An 18,349-nucleotide genomic window follows, 5' to 3' on the forward strand; every position below is an offset into this window, starting at 1 on the left:
TACGCAGCGAGAACTTTCCACCGGCCTGTCTAATTACGATAACACATTGACTCGCGTCACGTAATTGCGGTTGTGCGCCGCGAGCACAACGGGAGAGATCACGTTATCCACGAATCGACCTTAGACTCGGGCGCGCTCCGCGGCAAGTATAAAACTTTTATTTCGACGGATCTCTCGACCACCAGCTGTGCAAAAAGCTTTGCGTTTTACGTTGCGCCGCGACCGGCCGCCGATAAACCTCGTCTCTCGCACAAGCACGTCGTAATATTTCTCTAAGTGATTACACCCCGAATTCTCGCGTGCCTGCGTGTCGCTCTCGATACCTTTGTGATAAAGGGGTACGTAAAGAGCTCTCGCGGATGCTATGTCGTATAGCGAAACCGCGGGCTAATCTCTTCGCGAGAGATAAGGTTTATGTTTTTTTTTTCTTTTCGTTTTCAGGCTGTGCGTTCCTCACCTACTACAGCCGTGACAGCGCAATCAGCGCCCAGAACGCTCTGCATGAGAAGCGGACTTTACCAGGGGTGAGTGTTTACAACGTTTACTGCAAGCAGTTTACCTACTTTTCAACCAATTATATTCCATTAATGCCACCTCCATTCCGTGTTGCGCCCCACCGGCGGAAATCTTATCTCGGTCTCGCTTAATAAGCGCTCTCTCGTTAGTCCGCCATACTGCGAGCGTGCGCCCGCTCGCCGTGACTTGGGGACGTAGCACCACCGAACTCTCGAAGAGAGGCGATATATTTTTCTTAATCGCAAAGTTCTATCGACGCATAGCGTATGCGCGACGTTTCGAAATACGGGGGAGTATCGCAACCCAAAATTGTTCGGCATTACGAATACGCGATACGCGTGAATTAGCTGTCGAGAGACGCCGACGCTGCATTCGTTTTGCCGCGAGACCGTTTGGAGCGGCTCCAAGTTTGCGGGCGAGACTTCGAAATATCGATTTATTTAGTCTCCGATTTCCGTCTATATACCTCATGGAACGGCCATCGAGCGTACGCACGACAGATGCTATAATTTTTAATCGAGATGCGTTTCGCGCGGCAAAAAAAAGTGCCGGACACCGACAGTAACGGATACTTATCGCCGTATGCCGTTTCTCCGACTAATTTCGGCGATTCGGGATATTAAAATGGCCCGACGTGACGAGTTAATCTCTTAACGCCGAGATTCCGTTTAGGGGTGGAAGGGTGGCGGGCGGTCGGGTAAAGGGAAGGAGCGCGATCGCGGGGATGGCACTGACGCGGCGAGTCCGCGATGTATCATCAGACTTTCTGTGTGGGATACCCTGCAAATGCCAGGACCGGATACGCGCATTCTTATACCCCTTTCCTGGTATTACAAAAATCTCGCATTCCTCTTCAATTGGGAGGGACCGGAGAGGATGCACATCCTCGCGTATTCGCATTCGCCTAAGTCGCGGACGAAGAAACTCGGTCTCAAAGGCACAGAGAAAGGCAAAAAAAAAAAACATTGCATCATAATCGTATGGTTCGAACACGGTGTGGATAGTTCTCTCTCTTTCTTTTTTCCCTCCATATTTATGGCGAGTAATGTCGTAAATAACGCTAGACGTACGCCGTTATCCTCGCCGTGCGAGTTGCTAACTCGACGTAGCTCTCCCTCGTATACGGTGTTAGAAAGTTACGATATCTTCGGGACGTTCGAGATATTTTCACCGGACATTTATCGCGTCCGTAACACGTGATACTTTGGCCTCGCATATATCGGCGTCCTTTTCTCGCGTAATGTGATTGATCGTGAATTATATCTCTTAAATATACTTTTTATAGTTAAATTCCCCTTCGTGTTGCGCGAGGTCCCTCCCGGAGGCCTGTGCGGGTTGCCAAAACTCCTGAAATTTTCCATCGATCGTGGCCCCGGAGGCCGAGCCACGGCGCATCGCCGGCACTGAATGCTGCTTAACTGCCAGAGCGGTGCCAACATGCCCCTTCCCATTATCTGAGCTACCCCTTGGAAGTCCGTAGCGAGTACTGGCGTTATGTTTCGTTAATCTATCCCCCGAAACAACGCTGCTATGGTCTTGGCACGGCTGCCAGCGGAAATCGTTTTAAATGTTATGCCGAGGGATGTGCGTCAGGGGGGGGAGGGGGAGGATACGGTTGAGTTATGACTTTATGAAGAGGCAGACGCACGTACGCGCGCGTACGCCGACGGGGGTTTTTTTTCTCCTTTTGCATGCACGCGGTTTCCGCGTGTTGGCCGCCCGCGAGATATATCTGAAAAAAATCTGCACGTCCGATTCCCGTGATATATGCGTCGCGGCGAAACCGCTCTGTCCGAAATTGCGCGGTTTAGTCCACAATCCGACGACAGAAATATATATCGTTTTTCGTTGCGTTAACTTTGGAACTCTGGCCGATGGAATTTTTACGGTGCGACGGCATGCACTCGATAATGTATCTTTCAATTAAAATCTTTCATTTGAAACAGCGACAGAAAAGTAGGTTTTCGAAAGTTTGCGGTACTTAATCACATTTCTCTTTCGACGTAACGATATCGCGAAACGACATATATTTATAACTTCCGCAGGGATGACTGATCTGCAGTCATTAGGGTTTAGCGAACTCACGAACCCGTGCTCAATACATCACGATCATTCACACACATTTACATATTGCAAATGACATATACGTGTTTTATGAGTGAGAATGCAATAAACATTTGAGAAAAAATGAAGGGAAGATGCAACCTAATTTGAGAATAATAAAAAGAGGATAGAGAAACAGTAATAAAAACCAAATGTATAGATATACGTGTTTAATATACGAAGCAGAATAACATTAGCTAAAGCTCATTTTTTTATACCCATTAATTTGAAAAATATACCTGACAAAATAAAATTCAAGTTTAGAAGCGCCATGCAAATTTTGCTATCACGATACCGAGCTAACTAGCACATATATGAACAGCTGCCTTTGACTGTCGTGCCATTGGCATGTATTCATCCTTCTGTCGCGTTTGCTGTGTCTCGATAAGATAGGGCCAGAATGATATTTAAACAGATGCTCGTCAGGGGCTGGCGGATTTTACTTTGATCAACGCGCATCGGGTCTAGGATCTCTCAGCTCTTCTCGCTAATTCGAACTCATCGCTCAAACTTGTAGAGATTGCAATCTCAGCGTGAAGTTGCATAAAGTTACGTAACGCGTCGCGCTATGTATGCATAAGTCACGTCAGCCCGATCACATTAAAATACTTCGGCCGAGAACAACGATGGTTATGCAAATCTTAATCTAGCGCTTATATTCACCGAGGCGGTTTTACGAGCCGGCTGCACGATGACGATGGAATGGCGCGGAGCCTTCCTCCCCGAGATGCCGATTTCATTCATTGGTACGGCTCTTGTAAACGCGGCTAAACGCGACTAAATACCCGCGTCGGCAATACGCACGATGCAACGCGCTCGTTTGCCGATCCGGACCTCGAGTCGAGTCGTAATATCCGAATACACCTGAGACCATAACTCGGCCGAGCAACGGACCCTTCATAAACACAGATCCCGTAGCCGAGGCAGCGCTGCTGCTGCGCAAGCAATAACAATGCCGCCGGCCAACGTCGTCTATACTTAGCTCGCGCTTATACTGCGGAAGCGATCGTTGCACGTGCGCACGCGCCCGTTCGCGCGCACGCGAGGAACAGAAAGCGACAGAGAAAGTATTTGGGCGCCCCGCTTCCGGCCGGTTTCCGTAATACTTCTAGCGCGGCTTGACGTGGCGTGTCAAACTTGTTGCTATACATACGTCCGATGATTCAGATTCCCCGTTCCTTCCTCGAACGCTAAATTTAATGGCGCGTGTACGCTTCGACTTTCGTCCGCGATACCGCAGACCTCACCGCCGTATTTATCAACATCGTCATTAAGCGAACTGCATGTAAAATAACAGTTACGTCACTTGGCACCGTCGAAAATTATATATATATATATATATCTCTGCGCGGAAAAAGGAAAACGATTCGCTTAATGTCGTCCGTCCGGCGGATCTAAATGCATTGCAGTTAACCGCCTCCGTACTTTATCTGCTTCTTGTTCTCCCTATATTTTTTTTCTCGGCCTCATTTGCTGCATCGAAATCCGCATGAAAATCCGAATCTTTTTCGCTGCGGGTAAAGCTTTCCAGATTTAATTCTTGTTTATTTGCTTTACTTTGTAAGCCATGCCTGAAACTCGGCCGTCGTGTTGGTCTAGGCAGCCTCAACATTAACAGATCGCCAGATGTTCGCTGGGTATCGCGGGCGACAGAAAAATTTCGTATACGTGTTACGGCTCGTAGATAGAAATCCGATCTGTGGACGTTACAATCTCGGAATCTCGACGATGTTCGGGAGAATGGAGATGATTGCGTTTTGAGGGACTATAAAGATCGATCGAAATGGCAAATTGGATATCATAAGGGTCGTTAAATAAAAATGCAATGTCGGGCCATCGCGCGAGCGTCACGCTATAATACGCGAGGAGTAATGTTCCGCCTTGACTGCCTTGAGCGTAATCGTTTGGCAGCGGTTCCCTCGTGAGAATTGAAAAAATGCATTAAAGCTCACGCCTGCTTTCCGGCCGCTGCCGCTAGAGACCTTCGTTTTCCGTGTTCGAAATCATGAGGGAGAGAGAAAGAGGGAGAGAGAGCTTAAGTGGCGAGAACGTCGAGGTGACGCGATAAGGAACGTTGAAATTCAGACGGACGAATTGCGGGTGACAAATTGGCGGGCCGATTTACGAGGGTGTAATTGGCGGTGTCGCGCCATGGGTTTACGCCAGTTACCAAAGGCAAAGAAACGTATATAGGCGCAGCGAGAAGGTGAACGGAGTGGATGAGGGAGAAACAGGGACGGGGGGAAGGAGGGAGGGGAGAGACGGGGAGAGTTTGTACGGATTTGCATAAGGCGAGCGATACTCGCGCGTGCAAAACTCGACGTGGAAGCTCGAAAAAAAAGGGCACGGAAAAACGAGGCGGTCGGGTGCGCTCGTGAGCGCGAAGGCCCAAAGAAAAGAACGGAGCTGTCCGAACCCGTGCATTGTTTGCATTCCCTCCTAACGAAGTTTTTGCAACTGCAGCGCGCACCTGCGCCGCACTTGAATTCAATGACGTTCCAACGATTTCAGCCACTCCAAGTGTCCTATGCATAATTCACTGTCTGCAAGTGACGCAATAATAAAAGTGGCGGTTTTTTTCGTGGACCTCTATCTCGCTACCCTTGGTTTGTGCGGAGCTAGAACTAATACGCCATTACGTTAATTTTTCGTATTTTTCGTTACGTATATTTTTCCATAAATCATACCTTTCTCGTCTCGTGACATAATAGATTGGATTCAGCTTTGCAGCAAAAAAGGATTTATAAGTTGCCGACGAAGTATATTAAAAGTAGCTATTATACTTCGCGTACACCGCGCAAAGTGTCGTCAGATCGTTACGTAATTATCGCGTGACTATTACGTACGGAGTTGAAACGAGGTCTCCGTCGCCACCGTCAAACAATTACGCGGATCTGGCTGCGCGTACCGCGACGACGAGGGTCGTTTTTGGCGGGGTAAAAGATATCGAGACGAGAGAAGACGAGAAGGAAACAGAGACGAAGACGGAGGAACGTCGAGGAGGGATGGAATGGAAATGGTAGGGGATTGGTACCCGAGAGGGGGGGGAGGAGTCACTCCCGAGGAGAAGCAAGCTGAGTGGCGACGCCTCAGTGACCGAGCTTACTCTCCCTTGTGCTTTCGTTCGCAAGCGCGGCCTGCCGGATTCGCGTTTCTCTCTGTATTACACACGCGGCCACTTACACTCGCGCACACGGACGTTACACACGTGCCCGTACACCCTCGCGTTTCCCTCCGTTCCATTGTCTTCGTGTGCGTGTCGCCCCGCGCACACAGAGCCGTCCGTTTTCCACCCTCGTGGCCGCCTCGTGGACCTTCCCTTTCGACTTCCGCGATACAGCCTTGGGAGCAGTTACACGCGCCCTTCGTTCGGTGCTCTTCCTTTCCCTCGTCTCTCTTTCTTTTTCGCGTGCTCGTGCATTAGATTGTTACGTATCCAAGTTATCAGAAAACTGTCTCTTTCTGTCCACTTCGGAGAAGAAATATTTGGAGGATTTTGTGCGCCCTCGGCGGCTTCGTAATTCCACATCGGTTCACGTTGGATTAGTACGATGATTTTGATAAGCTCCACGTGCTTCGTTCTTGCTAACTGTCAAGAACGAGAGTGCTCGAAACAGTCGTAAATAAGTATTGTGCGTGATGAATTTTTCGTGACAGTGATCAGAGTTTTATTTTTAACAGTTTATATGATTGATATTGCATCAAAATTAATTTGTCAGATCTTTGAGTGAAGCTATGCAGTGCAATGATTTTGTACGATGACATTAAGATTGTGATTACATATTAAAAGAGGGAATTTGTGAGGGAAAATTACGCGTACTGAGTCGCAGTGACCGTTTACGGTCCGTCGAGTTTTATCCCTACGTGTAATCTGGAATTAGTGCCGCGTTATTTGCTATTCAGTTTATACATCGCAACAACATGGTCGACTTCATCGCCTATCCGGAGATCTCCTATCTCTACGATGAATTTATGATGGTACGATAAACTTCTCTCTTAATTTTACAGATATACCCATGGTAGAAAGAAAGACCAGAGTACAATTATATTATAAAATATCATATGCTCCGTTTAATTGTATGTCTGAAATGTTATTGTTATTAATGATCAGGGAATTACATCAGCCGCTAATTATTCACATCCACCCTGCGTAACAGCTGCAACTCGTTGCCTTCTATGGCTCATTCGGATGCTATTAATCGTACAAGAGCTATTCTAGTTCTAATATGAAACAATCAAGCTAATATATTGTTAACTGAACTAAATAGAACTATGATACATCTCTGAATGTGTATATAGATATTAATTTCTAATTTCAATCAAAATTGATTCCGTTCAAAATGATCGCTCATATCTTTCGAAAGCTGAATTTAGACCAAGCGAGTGAGCGTGAACAAACACGAATCAACAATTTATGGCACATCATTTACATTCATTGGAGGAAATTGTTCATTCGCATTTGGTCGCGCTCACTTGTAGATTCAATATCAGAGGACCAATTTTTTATTTTTTAAATATTTTATCATAAGGAAAATAATTGAAAGAAACTTGTTAATAAAATTTAGTTTTACTTTTTGCAATTTACACGAATTAATTTTTTTCTCTCTGTTTTATTTTTTTATCTAGATCCATAAATTTACGGACTTCGATAAAATCGTCGATAAATATGAGAGAGGATCTCGTACATGTTTTTCTTCGCATATTTTAATATTCTGTTGCTTCAAGCTGTTTCACTTATCTTAGTTAACGTAGTCAATTTATACAATAAGTAGAAAAATGTTTCTGTGGAGGGATTTACTTATGCGATAGAAATATAGACGCAAAAGTTCGCTCGAAATCGGCGCTTCCATATGGAGCACGAGGGTGGAGCTTTCATTGTTCTTCATTCTAAGTAAGACAACATCTCGCAATGACCTTACCAGATAATTAATCGTTCATACGACGACGGCATAAAAGATTCACCTATCTCTAGTGGAAAGTCACGATGTTCTCCCACACCGTGCCGTGATAGCGAGCGTGGAAACGTGTCGAGGGAGGTGAGGGTGGTAGAAAGGGTGAACCCTCACCACGAAGTGGAACTACTTTACGGGAATATCACTTTGATCCGGCGCTTAATGAACGATGGACCGAGCTCGGTAAGAGTACCCAGACTGAATTTAATTAGGGCTCTTAACTTGCCGGGTCGAGAGCATGACGGAATCCCGTGCAGGTCTCGATGCGTGCGACAGAGACTGCCGAGTGTCGCGGTAACGGCCGGGGAACGGGGGGGGGGGAGCGGGAATGAGGGTTGGTAAAAGCTCGGATGGAACGGCGCGGGCGGTGCGTACGCGCCGCTCGGCGCTCGGCGCTCTCGGGAAGGGAAGGCTTTTTGCTTTGAGAACGACGGAGCAGATCCGTCACGCTGATGACGACGTCGACGATTCGAGTCGAGCCGATTGTCATGCAAATCACGGAGAACGGAGCGGCCCGTTATTGACTCGCGGCGGCCGGTCTCGTCGCTCCCGCGATTCGCGTTCTCATCGCGGAGAGTAGAGAGAGAAAACCACTGTCGTCGTCGGTCGACGGAGTCACAGCCGCTTTTCCGCCGGCGCGGCGGTGCGAGCGTAGCGGGTAATTACACCGGGCTGAGCTAGTAATTAGAAGGAGGGAACAATTCAGCCACCGGACCGGATAGAAAAATTGAAACAACTCGGTGTGACAGAGGAGTACTTTCGGTCCGGATCTCGATGACCGGATCGACCGAGCGCGATTTTACGGCGCTTTGATCCTTTGGTCGAAAAAATCGCTCTCGCTGACAAATGCATACCTTTTGCCGGCACCTTTTAATTTTGCGGATAAACAAGATCGTTCAACACGATATTTTTTAGTCAAGTATTTTCATGCTAGTGCGATTTCTATATTTTAATTTTGAAACAATTATGTTGATGCGAACGTAATTACGTAAAATAATTACCGCCGTAACCATAAATTAGTAATTTATTTTATTTTAAATATGTATACGCATTAGTCCATTAGTGTAAATGACACGTTACGTTTATATTTCCGTGGTACAGAATAATTTTGTGATTTACCTTCTGCTTTTCCATTTGCCAACATTACGCACAAAGATCATCACAAAACTAGGTTCATCGCGGAAACGTGTCTCTCTCTCTCTCTCTCTCTCTCTCTCTCTCTCTCTCTCTCTCTCTCTCTCTTTCTATCCCGTAGCGATTGCACGGCGACTTATCTTTTTTAGTTTTCCTTTTTTCCTCGACCTATCGTCGCGATTTCTAATATCGCTGGCGACATCCTCGACGGAGTTCCCAGAGACAGGCGCGGACGAGCGCGAAACGGAAATTGAATGCGTCCCTCCGGCGGAAAAATAATGTCCCAGTTTTAGAAGTTTGATCAGGCGGAGAGCTCGTTTCGTCGCGAGATCACGACGGCCGCGTCGTCGTCGACGGTAGAGCTCGGTATACAGAGCTCGTTCGCCGCGGATCGACCTTTTTACGGTGAACGTGCATGGCGCGATGCAAGTTGCACCTCTCCTGCGCCACTTGCGTGCGCCACGGCGGCTCCGATCTCTCCCGTGGAAATTGAGAAAACTTTATTTGCCCCGACGCGGTCGTGGAAAACATCGGAAAACGCGAGAAATAGGAATTGCGCGAGCAAACCCCCTTACCGTTTGCCGAGGCGAACAAGGACGCGCCCCTCGTGGCCAGTCCCGGAGTCGAACTTATTTCCACGTTGCGATACCGAGTGTCTTCCGTAGGGTAGTAAACCGTTTCGCACAGGAAAGTAGGGGAAAGTCTGACACGAAGATAGCAAGAAGAAATAGAAAGGAGAGGCGAAGTCGCCGCGTGTTTCTCGTTACTTTTGTAAGGATTAGGGTGTTAGGGTAAATGAAATTAAATTAACTTGGAGGCCCGGGGAACAGTTTCCTTCGTAAATTCTTGAAACAACGAGAAAACGAAATCATAAATATTTATATATTACTTCGCCTACATATAATTACAATATATAAATTTCAGCGCGAAAAAGATCGCGAAAACGTTTCAATGTGGTTCTTCGCGGAACTTGGGCGCGAAAGGAAAAACTTGTATACACTTGGGTGGTACGTGGTGCACAATATGTTGGATGTGATGTATATAGGCAGCTACGAAATTCGCGCTGCGAATACCTAAAAATAGTCGAAGATCGTGCAAACACTCGAGGCACCATTAGCCGTTACTATTTCCAGACAGCCGCTCTTTAAACAGCAGAAGTATTGGAGGAAATATCGGCGAGATTTCGGCGGAAATATCAGCCGGGCTAACTTTCTTTGCTCATCGGCGTTACCATATTTCCGACCGATTTCCCCGTCTCTCCCCAATCCATGTACCGTCCATTTACTTAAATCATTTCGCGATTGCTCCGTCGGCACGTGTCTAATATAAATATTTACGCCGGCCCAGCCAGCCAGGCTGACATCACGTTCATTTTAGGTTTTCCGACAAAGATCGACTCGCCCGCTCTCAATTCCTATCGGCTTACTTGGCCTAAAATTACTCGGTGAGTAAACGTCATCGTGGTAGATAAAGGTACTATCGTGAAGTTACGAGTATATTATCTCGGATCTACGTGTGTGTTGGAAATTCCTGCCTTCCGCAGGCAGGTAAGGATGACGTTGTTGTAGTTCTTGATTTCATTTAATGGACTTCACCTATCGCGCAGCGCAACTGTCAGTCGGAACGAGGTCAATGGAGTCCCGTAATCCTGTGACGTGTACAAGTCAATATCGGAGCGAACTTTTTTCGTTACGTAATTTACACGCGGGCTTATCGGATTTTACACAGTCTCCGAGCTCGCTCGCTCGCGAGAACAAAAAAACCGTAGTCATGGAGCGAGCATGCGAGAGAGGAGTTCGGGCAAGTGTTGGGAAAATATTCTGGGCTTTTCCAGTGGGTTTTATCAACGATAGGTCGGTCCGCTTCTACGCGCGAGGGCATGGAAAGAGTGTCCTTTCTTCAGTGCGTTTAGGTATTGTCGACGGTATCTCGACCGGGCAGTGGGCAGGCTTTGTGTTTCTGCCCCAGTTTCCGTCGCCCAGGCCGGTCGCCATACAGGTTTGGTAGTACATTACAGCGAGGGAGAGGCAAAGGGTCGGACCATAAAACATTTATGCGTTTTCCATGTGTGCCCCGTGAACTCGCGAGCGCGCGCGCGCACACACACGTCATGTTAGGCACATGTGAAAGGGTATGTTACCACCTTGAGTTAAAAATATCCGATACATATCGCGCAACGCCCGGTCGCATACAGCTGATTCTCCGTCGACACACGAGAACCACAAAGCGCGCGTTTTCGCGGTTTTGCGTTTTACGAGCCTTTCAGCATCCGTCTCTCGCGCGCGCGATTCGGTTCCGCTGCGTGCCTCGATCGATCGCCCCCGTGCCTACGCTCAACATTGCACGAAACATTCTTCTCCTGCTCGACCATGATACGGTTCGGCCTACGTAGGAAAATCATTACTGCTGTCCGGACGTGGAATGAGAAACATTCCTTCCCTTTTGATTTTTTCTCTGCTTTAAAAGAATACAGAAACTTAATTAAAAAACCGTAATAAATTAAATCATAATAAATTAAATGTTTATAATGGCAAAAAGATAATTATCGACAAATTATTAATTACTAGAAAAAGAAATAAAAATAAATAAATTTAAAAATCAGAATCATCCATGCATTTTTAGAATTTATATTTTATTACAGAAATGAAAAATATGTCTGTTAACTGCAACATTTGTGAGTAAAATTGTATAAAAATCTATCTCTCAACTGAATGAGTACATCTATACGTAACGGAGGTCAACATTACTTTGGCAATATACGTATTTGCGCGAGTAATCCGCGGCTGTGCTCACTTCTAACGTCTTTTCCCGGTAGGTTCTAGAAGTTCGTTCATTTATATCTAGCCGGTGCAGAAAGCGCTGTCGGTCCAGTCGTTTTGGGCACCGAAACCCCCAGGGAGAAAAGAGAAAGAGAGAGTTCTCTTTGGTCGCATTCAACCGACATTAGCGTCACGCTCAGCGCGGCAAAGGAGACGGAAGTCGAACGAGAAAGAGATGTGGGCGTGAAAGGGAAAGAAGAAGGAAGCCCTTTCTATCTCTGGTAGGAAGGCTGAAGTTTGTAACTCCATTCGGGTGAAAGGGTCGCGGGGGGCATAATTCTGGTAGAGAGGCTATGACGAGCCAAGTTGGCCACCTTCAGGAGACGCCTCAAAGACTCTTCCGCTAATTTGATGATCCTCCAAAGACCCGGGCTGCAATCTGCCGCTCGGCTCGTGCTCCTTCAGACATGGACCTCAGCCGATCTCGCTACGTCACTCTGGCCCGAAGGGAACGGTTCCCTCCGAAGAGCTAAACGTCAGGTCTCTTCACCTTTCTCGCCTATGCCCCTTAACCCCGTCCTTATCCGCAGTTAAAAGGGTAGTACGCATTGACGACCTTATGCGTATGAAAGTATTATAGTAGGCTCGGTAAATTTTTATTTGTAATTTTTAAGGCGGACCTACCTATCAAAAAATATACCATATTAAATTCGAAAGGAGATTATAATGATTTGATTCGACGAAAGGAATTAGATAGAAGAGCGAATAAGGTATCATAGAAATTAAATTAAATTATTCAGAAATTGAATATTGTTGGAATATGGCATACACAGGTTTGTTGATAATAACTAATGAGTTGTCAGTCATAAGTAATAATTGAGAAACAATTATATACCGAGAAATAATTACAGCGTTATCAAAATATCGCTAGCTTTTGAGAACATCAGTATCGTGCGAGTAATTAAGTTTTTCTTTGCTCTTTAACGAAATTACATTGCGCGAAACGCTTTGCGGTGGTGTACAAAGCTATCTGTGCTTTCCAAAAGATCCTTTTCTACAGCTCGTACGGTCTTACACGTATTGAATGTCTCGTGCGAGCTGCTTAATTCCGTGGGCAATTCGTTTGGGTCTCGTACCACGGGGATTACGGGAGATCTGATGAGTTCCTCGGGTAGGGTTTCGGCGCGACTCGCTGTAGAGAGAGAAGAGCCGGGAGAACCTTCCAGATTCCAGAGAAGAAAGGGAGGAGTAGCGAGGGTGAAGTAGGCGGCACAGAGGGCTAGAAGAGAAGCTGGGTCAGCGTCACCGGAGTGTATAATTGGCTTGATTGTCGGGTTCTAATCTGGTTCTGCTTCTGCCCCCTGTCGGGGTGAGACGTGTCCAGCCTGCTGCTAGTGGCGTAGAAGGGTTCCGGGAAATACGAGCAATGTGGCCTCGCTTTTCTGGTCCGTTTCCTTATTTGTAATACGTTCTTCTTCGGGTTAACATCGGGTTAATCTACAACACGCCACGCTACCGTCCACTCGGCTAATAGATCAAGGAAAGGTTCTCCCCGAGAGCCGAGGCCGCGCCTCGCACAAAGGAAGCTCGCATTATACATAAAAAAAAATTAGGAAACTAACTGAAAGCTCTGGCGGCCGCGTCAGAGAACGTTATCGCGGTAATGAATCGTGACAAGTCATAAAACTGAGTTACGGCATCCCTCGCAATTAGGCGACGAGGTATAAACAAGCTTCCCGGCAACACTGAAAGCAACGTTGCGCAAATCGCTCTCTATGTGCCTTTATAATTTTTGCGATTCTATCGCCGTGGACATTTATGACGACATTGTATGAACGTTAAGAGCAAAGAGTGCATATTGAAAAATTCAGATCATGCATCATGTCTGTGAAAAATAGCCGTCGTAATTTTTGCTGCGTAAAAAGTATGAGTAGTAGTTATAATCAAGGTTTATATCGTCATTGATGTAAACTTAAAATGATAATTAGCACTAAAAATCTGTTTTATGATTATTTTAATTTTCCATAAACGTATTTTCTACTAAACAAAGTTAGTTATTAAAAGAGAAAAAAAGAAATGGTATTAAATTTTTATTATTATACTGTTAGCGTTCTATTTTCATTGTCATATTTTCAAATCTACATATTAAAAATAATATCATTGCTCGTATAATTTCGCACTGAAGTCCGTTTCGGTTTGTACTTAAGATCAACGAACATTCTCCGTTAATATATGATTTTCCAGCATCATGTAATGTTAAGTTTGCTTTGCGCGAACTTAGATAGTTCCCCGGGATGAGCCTCGGGGTGTCTGTTGCTGCATAAAGTAGAGATTGGAATTGAGGATAATGAAGCAGCATCGATGGCTAAGATAAATAGTGGCTAAGACGCGCCCGGGGGCATTACCTCCGCAAGGTATACATCCTCCAGCGAGGTAGTTACGCGATAATGAGGAAAATGGCCAAGGGTGGCTTAAGACGAGGCTATGGTGCCGCAGAAGTGGAGATATTTTCGGAGACCAGCCCGGAAATTGCCTGTCCAATTGAATCGCAAACAATATGAAAATTTGTTCGAGAGTTTTGATTATACAAAGGAGGCTACGGTAGACGTTGGCAAAAGCGGGAAGGTGGGAGGACAAAGAGAACACAGACACATTCCACGATGGCGGAGAGCGAGACGGGGAGTCTTAGAGGCGCGCGGAAACAATGGCCCACCATCAGACTTGCAAAGCGGGATCGCATTTTTACTTTCAAATTAAATTATTTTCTCCGTTTCGTGTACGATTAATGCTCTTCAAATCCCAAGTACTTTTAATCGTCGAGCTCTTTCATTGATATTAGGCCATTAGTCGTTATGCTCATCGACGACAAATTATCTCGCTCGTTCATTTAGTTGTAAAGTTTCGCGTTGAGCTAAATTGTGAAAAAATAAAGATATTTTATGTAATAAAAAACGGTATGTATATTTTTCTCGAATAAACATACGTAATGTAGAAAACGCAATAGCAGGAAATCCATTAGAAAATAAATTTACGAAAAGAAAATGAAATCGATATTGATTAATGAAGTTTGATATTATCAAATATATTCGCGTGATATCGTTGATAGCTAACAAGTTATTTATTTATTTATGCATCATGGATTATTTATTCTGACATAAATTATTTATGCTGAATGCAACATTATGCAGTTATCCCTGAAATGCTAATAATCGACATCGTAAAATGTAAATTCTACAATGAAAATGTTGTACATTTTGGCGAAGTAGCAACATTATCATTATAATATTTGTTTCTCAACATTTAACCGTAATTGCTACGTGATAGCAGAAATAGTGGTGAACATTTCTCATAAAAATTATAACTTTGGTTAAGACAAGCAGTTGTCTTAAGAAATAATTGTTAAGCTCATTATAGTTTTTTATTTTGTTGCATTCTAAAACACATATATTTTTTTAAATAGCTACGAAATTGTCTGCAAGCTTCCTTATCTCGCGAAGCGGGATCAGGTGGTGCGAATAATTCCATTTTGAAGTCGAGAGGTGACGCGTAATCGCGCGAGTCCGATCGCAATGGCATAAAATCGATGGCGCGTTCGAAAGGCGAGGAGACTGACGTGCGAAGATACCGCCGATGTACCTCTGCGCCACGCGTGGCACAATTCACGGACGTGCAAGTGTATGACGACCGCGTTATTATGGCGCGTCGAGAATACACGTGGTATATGAAATGTAAAAGGGCTTTCGGAGGCATTCCAGGCAGCCTGCTCTCGAGCGCGTTTCTAGGAAACTGGGTCGGCGTATATTTCGAGAATTGTCCCTTATCTCTCTCACGGCGCGTAACCACGAATTCGTTTCCCCATGAATTTCAATCGAGTCAATCGTGTCGCGTCGACGCCCATTGACGCCACCGTTATGTACGTAACGTACGTATATGTCGTCGCGGAGTTGACTTTAAATTCCCGTGACGATCGACCGCACGACAGCACGGCTCCTTTGTGACGCGAATCGGCAAGGAAATGAGAAACGTCGAGAAGAAAGGGAACGGTCCGCGCATTGTTTTTTTAAAAGAATCATTGGTTTTTAAAGGGGCGACGCGAAAGCGCCACGGTAATGCAACGCTTACGAGCAAGTAAGTGCTGGTATTAATATTGAAACTCAAAACGCTACACCGCGTGCGTTGCACAAGGCCCCCGCTAAAAGGAGAGCTTTGTACCTCGATATAAGGTTTTCCTTTATGTATGCCGCAGTCAATATTGCACACGCTAAATGCGAGCACGAAGCCGCTTTATTTTATCATGCATTTTGATCAGACCAAAGCTTCGATTTCGGTCAGGGAAATAATTGTTCCATTATGCTCCTCAAATTATTCATCATCATATAAATTGATCGTTTAGATTTGCCTTTTTTTTAATATTCTATTGTTTCTATATTCACCTCTTTCTGAAATTGCGCAGCAACGATTCGTCGCAATTGTTTGTAACGTGCGATTTTTGAAACGATTTTGACGGGCACGAAACTTTTTATCGGATCGTCCCACGCGCGTCACGATAAAGTGGCGTACATATTAAAAAATCAAAACACCGAGGGACGATGGAACGACTGTCAAGATGCAAAAAAGCGATATAGAGGACCGCGGGTTTATCCGGATGCGCGACGCGAATCGATGGCGACAACTTTGTGTCCCGTGGACCATTCGAGCTCCCTCATCCGTCGCGCCGCGCCGCGCCGAGCGTGTATGCGTGTTCGTGTGCACGCGCCCGCAACGCGGAGATATATGGCCGCTCATGCGTGCTAAACGCGCGCACCGCGCGCACGTCGCGTGTGAATGTGCGCGTAAACAGCCCACAAAAAGCTAGCGTGAGTTGAGTGCACAAGTAGAGGAAAAGAGACGTAGGATGAGAGCGAAGCATTTCAAATGGTATAGAGAGAAATAGACAGAAAGAGAGAGAGGGAGAGGGAGAGAGAGGGGGAATCAGAATCAGAATCAGAATCATCATTTCTGGGGAGAGAGAGAGAGAGAGAGAGAGAGAGGAGATGGACAGGCGAACACAGGAGGAAGAGATGAGAGAGTTGGGAGAGGCAACATAATGCGCGCGGTATACCGCGGCACTTCCGAATTACTCCTGCAAAATCTCCCCGCGTATTTGCATTCCCCCGCGGCGAGCACAGACAGAAATTAATTGCGTACTTGCGCTAGCGACAATGAAATGCGCCGTTGTGCGCGAACAAATCCTGTCGGCTACGCCGGAAATCTAAGACACTCGGACGATATCCTGGAAGTTTCGTCGTCAAAATTTCATTCCGGCCGATTCGGGTTGAACCATCGAGTATACATGAGGTAACTACGTAGGCCCACGCTTGTAACAGAGAGATGAATTAGGAACGTGTCAGCAACGCCGTTTGATACTAACTTTGGTTGAGTAAATTTCCTTTCTCCGAGTTATATCATAGGTACGAGGATAATTTTAGAAAGGAAGGAGGAAATCCGTAAGTCAGCTTAGCTTAATCTAAACCATTCATGCAACCGGAATTTAATACAATAGTTCCACCAATGGTTTCCTACCTATTTCTGTAACCACTGTCCAAGCAGTATAGCAATGTCAACGACGAATAAATCAATCTAACAATAAGTTATTTTCACTTATAGCGTTACATAATTTTTCAAATAATTTTTCTCCTTTTTAGATCGTACTCTTTGCTTTTTATGTAGATATCGCCATTATTTTCGGCATTTCGTATATAATATTAAACAAGTTTTTATCACATAAAAATGAAAGAATATTTAATATGCAGTTTTTAACTTTACTGTTTCGTAATCCAGATTTTTAATTTGATCATTTACACTGATAAGTCAAATTGATAAGACAAATTAGTCACTTCAAAATGAATTTACGCGGTCGTATTCTTGCGTAATTAGTTTTGATCGTTAACCATCCTTTTTGCTGCAGATGCTAAAATTGGCAAGTGTTGTATTCCGCAATAAGGCGCGAACGTCTAACGCGAGCTCACGCCGCCACGAAATATAGCGGCAGGTCGTTAATATCGTGAATAAGCGTTATCTCGCGCGACACAATGTGACAAATCGTGCCCGGTTTTGCCGTTGTAGTGGCGTCGAATCACAACGACACAATGCGGAGTAGTTCTCGCGTTGTCGTACTGCGCGCGCGGTCTCAGCATATTCCGCTTCAACTCCTGACGAAGTTCTCGTTCTTGGGTAATTACTTGTCCTTGCGGAGGAGTTACACACCCAGCCGTCAGATGTACAAGCGGCGCTACAATGATTGTTCAATCGACTTAATCGCGGCCGCATAGTTGTGACCACGTGAATGATAGATTCGAGTAAATGCCTGAACACACACACACACACACACACACACACCTTCCCTCGATTCCCGTTTAACTAATTTAAAAACGTTACAGGTACATGTGTATATTTGCGACTCTTGTAGATATACGAAATCCTTGTCCTTGTTACGCGTTTGTATCGCGCAAGAGATTACATTTCTTGTGAAATATTCTGACGAGAGATATATACGCGAAACTGACAATTGTTTCAAGCGTGATCGCGGGCGATATATTCATCCAGCGCTGCTGGAATTCTACCCTGAACGTTTGACATTAACGCGGTGTGCCAACGATGTTTTCTTACTTGCATTTTATCGCGTCCTTCCTCTCGGTCCCGGAATGCCAGACGAGCCGGAGGGGTATCCCCTTCGGCGACTTGTTTCGCGTAATTAAATCCCAGGCAACCCGACGAGACGTCGGAGCTTGATAAATGAAGTGTTTCGCCAGGATAGAGTAGATCTCCTCTTCGTCAGAGTCGTGGTTGTGGCGAGCGGAGAGGTCGACGAAGCAAGGGGTCATGTGAATATTGCAGGACCTCGCA

The 18,349-nt window shown here is 45.5% G+C and overlaps 1 protein-coding gene across 5 annotated transcripts in view; it reads left to right on the forward strand.

Annotated features, from left to right (window-relative positions):
- Bru3 (bruno 3) overlaps positions 1–18,349 on the forward strand; it is a 620,785-nt gene that overhangs the window by 106,534 nt on the left and 495,902 nt on the right. For 4 of the 5 annotated variants that reach the window (XM_071779537.1, XM_071779535.1, XM_071779544.1 and 1 more), the window contains one exon: positions 442–524. The gene's annotated coding sequence lies outside the window, so the exon portion shown is untranslated. Of the gene's footprint in view, positions 1–193; positions 339–441; positions 525–18,349 lie in introns of those variants that run through there. The other variant, XM_071779539.1, reaches the window with a different exon arrangement.

This window comes from Temnothorax longispinosus, chromosome 5, assembly GCF_030848805.1.
Source record: "Temnothorax longispinosus isolate EJ_2023e chromosome 5, Tlon_JGU_v1, whole genome shotgun sequence".
Taxonomy (NCBI): domain Eukaryota; kingdom Metazoa; phylum Arthropoda; class Insecta; order Hymenoptera; family Formicidae; genus Temnothorax; species Temnothorax longispinosus.